Below are 5,000 nucleotides of genomic sequence, written 5' to 3'. Positions count from 1 at the left end.
TGTTGCCAAACATGCCATGCCACGGCCTCGGCCCGCATGCCATGCCACGGCGTCGCCCAACATGCCATGCCACGGCCACGGCCCGCATGCCATGCCACGGCCTCAGCCCGCATGCCTTGATACGGCGTTGCCCAACATGCCATGCCACGGCCTCGGCCCGCATGCCTTGCCACCGCGTTGCCCAGCATGCCATGCCACCGCGTTGCCCGTCGTGCCATGCCTTAGCCTTGGCCAACATGTCGAGCCACGGCCTCGGCCCGCATGCCATGCTACGGCGTCGCCCAACATGCCATGCCACGGCCTCGGCCCGCATGCTTGCTACGGCGTCGCCCAACATGCCATGCCACGGCCTCGGCCCGCATGCCATGCCACGGCCTCGGCCCGCATGACATGCCACGGCCTCGGCCCGCATGCCATGCCACGGCCTCGGCCCGCATGCCCTGCCACGGCGTTGCCCAACATGCCATGCCACGGCCTCGGCCCGCATGCCATGCCATGCCACGGCCCGCATGTCTTGCCACGGCGTTGCCAAACATGCCATGCCACGGCCTCGGCCCGCATGCCATGCCACGGCGTCGCCCAACATGCCATGCCACGGCCACGGCCCGCATGCCATGCCACGGCCTCGGCCCGCATGCCTTGCTACGGCGTTGCCCGACATGCCATGCCACGGCCTCGGCCCGCATGCCTTGCCACCGCGTTGCCCAGCATGCCATGCCACCGCGTTGCCCGGCGTGCCATGCCTTAGCCTTGGCCAACATGTCGAGCCGCGGCCTCGGCCCGCATGCCTTGCTACGGCGTCGCCCAACATGCCATGGCACGGCCTCGGCCCGCATGCCATGCCACGGCCTCGGCCCGCATGCCTTGCTACGGCGTCGCCCAACATGCCATGCCACGGCCTCGGCCCGCATTACATGCCACGGCCTCGGCCCGCATGACAAGCCACGGCCTCGGCCCGCATGCCATGCCATGGCCTCGGCCCGCATGCCATGCCATGCCACGGCCCGCATGTCTTGCCACGGCGTTGCCAAACATGCCATGCCACGGCCTCGGCCCGCATGCCATGCCACGGCGTCGCCCAACATGCCATGCCACGGCCACGGCCCGCATGCCATGCCACGGCCTCGGCCCGCATGCCTTGCTACGGCGTTGCCCAACATGCCCTGCCACGGCCTCGGCCCGCATGCCTTGCCACCGCGTTGCCCAGCATGCCATGCCACCGCGTTGACCGGCGTGCCATGCCTTAGCCTTGGCCAACATGTCGAGCCACGGCCTGGGCCAAACATGCCATGACACGGCGTCGGCCCGCATGCCATGCCACGGCCTCGGCCCGCATGACATGCCACGGCCTCGGCCCGCATGACATGCCACGGCCTCGGCCCGCATGCCTTGCTACGGCGTCGCCCAACATTCCATGCCACGGCCTCGGCCCGCATGCCAAGCCAAGGCCTCGGCCCGCATGACATGCCACGGCCTCGGCCCGCATGCCTTGCCACGACGTCGCCCAACGTGCCATGCCACGGCCTCGGCCCGCATGCCATGCCACGGCCTCGGCTCGCATGACATGCCACGGCCTCGGTCCGCATGCCTTGCTACGGCGTCGCCCAACATGCCATGCCACGGCCTCGGCCCGCATGCCATGCCACGGCCTCGGCCCGCATGACATGCCACGGCCTCGGACCGCATGCCTTGCTACGGCGTCGCCCAACATGCCATGCCACGGCCCCGGCCCGCATGCCTTGCCACCGCGTTGCCCGGCATGCCATGCCACCGCGTTGCCCGGCGTGCCATGCCTTAGCCTTGGCCAACATGTCGTGCCACGGCCTCGGCCCGCATGCCATGCCATGCCACGGCCCGCATGTCTTGCCACGGCGTTGCCAAACATGCCATGCCACGGCCTCGGCCCGCATGCCATGCCACGGCCTCGGCCCGCATGACATGCCACGGCCTCGGATCGCATGCCTTGCCACGACGTCGCCCAACTTGCCATGCCACGGCCTCGGGCCGCATGCCATGCCACGGCCTCGGCTCGCATGACATGCCACGGCCTCGGCCCGCATGCCTTGCTACGGGGTCGCCCAACATGCCATGCCACGGCCTCGGCCCGCATGCCCTGCCACGGCCTCGGCCCGCATGCCATGCCACGGCCTCGGCCCGCATGACATGCCACGGCCTCGGCCCGCATGCCTTGCCACGACGTCGCCCAACTTGCCATGCCACGGCCTCGGCCCGCAAGCCATGCCACGGCCTCGGCTCGCATGACATGCCACGGCCTCGGCCCGCATGCCTTGCTACGGGGTCGCCCAACATGCCATGCCACGGCCTCGGCCCGCATGCCATGCCACGGCCTCGACCCGTATGCCTTGCTACAGGGTCGCCCAACATGCCATGACACGGACTCGGCCCGCATGCCATGCCACGGCCACGGCCCGCATGACATGCCACGGCCTCGGCCCGCATGCCTTGCCACGACGTCGCCCAACTTGCCATGCCACGGCCTCGGCCCGCATGCCATGCCACGGCCTCGGCTCGCATGACATGCCACGGCCTCGGCCCGCATGCCTTGCTACGGGGTCGGCCAACATGCCATGCCACGGCCTCGGCCCGCATGCCATGCCACGGCCTCGGCCCGCATGCCTTGCTACAGGGTCGCCCAACATGCCATGCCACGGCCTCGGCCCGCATGCCATGCCACGGCCTCGGCCCGCATGACATGCCACGGCCTCGGACCGCATGCCTTGCGACGGCGTCGCCCAACATGCCATGCCACGGCCTCGGCCCGCATGCCTTGCTACGACGTTGCCCAACAAGCCATGCCACGGCCCCGGCCCGCATGCCTTGTCACCGCGTTGCCCAGCATGCCATGCCACCTCGTTGCCCGGCGTGCCATGCCTTAGCCTTGGCCAACATGCCGTGCCACGGCCTCGGCCCGCAAGCCATGCCATGCCACGGCCCGCATGTCTTGCCACGGCGTTGCCAAACATGCCACGCCACGGCCTCGGCCCGCATGACATGCCACGGCCTCGGACCGCATGCCTTGCTACGGCGTCGCCCAACTTGCCATGCCACGGCCTCGGCCCGCATGCCTTGCTACGACGTTGCCCAACATGCCATGCCACGGCCCCGGCCCGCATGCCTTGCCACCGCGTTGCCCAGCATGCCATGCCACCGCGTTGCCCGGCGTGCCATGCCTTTGCCTTGGCCAACATGTCGTGCCACGGCCTCGGCCCGCATGCCATGAAATGCCACGGCCCGCATGTCTTGCCCCGGCGTTGCCAAACATGCCATGCCACGGCCTCGGCCCGCATGCCTCGCGACGGCGTCGCCCAACATGCCATGCCACGGCCTCGGCCCGCATGACATGCCATGGCCTCGGCCCGCATGCCTTGCTACGACGTCGCCCAACTTGCCATGCCACGGCCTCGGCGCGCATGACATGCCACGGCCTCGGCCCGCATGCCTTGCTGCGGCGTCGCCCAACATGCCATGGCACGGCCTCGGCCCGCATGCCATGGCACGGCCTCGGCCTGCATGACATGCCACGGCCTCGGACCGCATGCCTTGCTACGGCGTCGCCCAACATGCCATGCCAAGGCCTCGGCCCGCATGCCACGCCACGGCCTCGGCCCGCGTGCCTTGCTACGACGTTGCCCAAAATGCCACGCCACGGCCCCGGCCCGCATGACTTGCCACCGCGTTGCCCAGCATGCGATGCCACCGCGTTGCCCGGCGTGCCATGCCTTAGCCTTGGCCAACTTGTCGTGCCACGGCCACGGCCCGCATGCCATGCCATGCCACGGCCCGCATGTCTTGCCACGGCGTTGCCAAACATGGCATGCCACGGCCTCGGCCCGCATGCCTTGCTACGGCGTCGCCCAACATGCCATGCCACGGCCTCGGTCCGCATGCCACGCCACGGCCTCGGCCCGCGTGCCTTGCTACGGCGTCGCCCAACATGCCATGCCACGGCCTCGGCCCGCATGCCATGCCACGGCCTCGGCCCGCGTGACATGCCACGGCCTCGGCCCGCATGCCTTGCCACGACGTCGCCCAACTTGCCATGCCACGGCCTCGGCCCGCATGCCATGCCACGGCCTCGGCTCGCATGACATGCCACGGCCTCGGCCCGCATGCCTTGCTACGGCGTCGCCCAACATGCCATGCCACGGCCTCGGCCCGCATGCCATGCCACGGCCTCGGCCCGCATGACATGCCACGGCCTCGGACCGCATGCCTTGCTACGGCGTCGCCCAACATGCCATGCCACGGCCCCGGCCCGCATGCCTTGCCACCGCGTTGCCCGGCATGCCATGCCACCGCGTTGCCCGGCGTGCCACGCCTTAGCCTTGGCCAACATGTCGTGCCACGGCCTCGGCCCGCATGCCATGCCATGCCACGGCCCGCATGTCTTGCCACGGCGTTGCCAAACATGCCATGCCACGGCCTCGGCCCGCATGCCTTGCCACGGCCTCGGCCAACATGCCATGCCACGGCCTCGGCCCGCATGCCATGCCACGGCCTCGGCCCGCATGCCATGCCACGGCCTCGGCCCGCATGCCTTGCTACGGCGTCGCCCAACATGCCATGCCACGGGCTCGGCCCGCATGCCATGCCACGGCCTCGGCCCGCATGCCCTTCTACGGCGTTGCCCAACATGCCATGCCACGGCCTCGGCCCGCATGCCTTGCCACCGCGTTGCCCAGCATGCCATGCCACCGCGTTGCCCGGCGTGCCATGCCTTAGCCTTGGCCAACATGTCGTGCCACGGCCTCGGCCCGCATGCCATTCCATGCCACGGCCCGCATGTCTTGCCACGGCGTTGCCAAACATGCCATGCCACGGCCTCGGCCCGCATGCCTTGCAACGGCGTCGCCCAACATGCCATGCCACGGCCTCGGCCCGCATGCCTTGCCACGACGTCGCCCAACTTGCCATGCCACGGCCTCGGCCCGCATGCCATGCCACGGCCTCGGCCCGCATGACATGGCACGGCCTCGGAC

This window comes from Camellia sinensis, chromosome 12 (genome assembly GCF_055761805.1).
Source record: "Camellia sinensis isolate YWXY chromosome 12, ASM5576180v1, whole genome shotgun sequence".
Classification (NCBI taxonomy): Eukaryota; Viridiplantae; Streptophyta; class Magnoliopsida; order Ericales; family Theaceae; genus Camellia; species Camellia sinensis.
The sequence above is the reverse complement of the archived record's forward strand: the minus strand, read 5'-3'. Positions refer to the sequence as shown.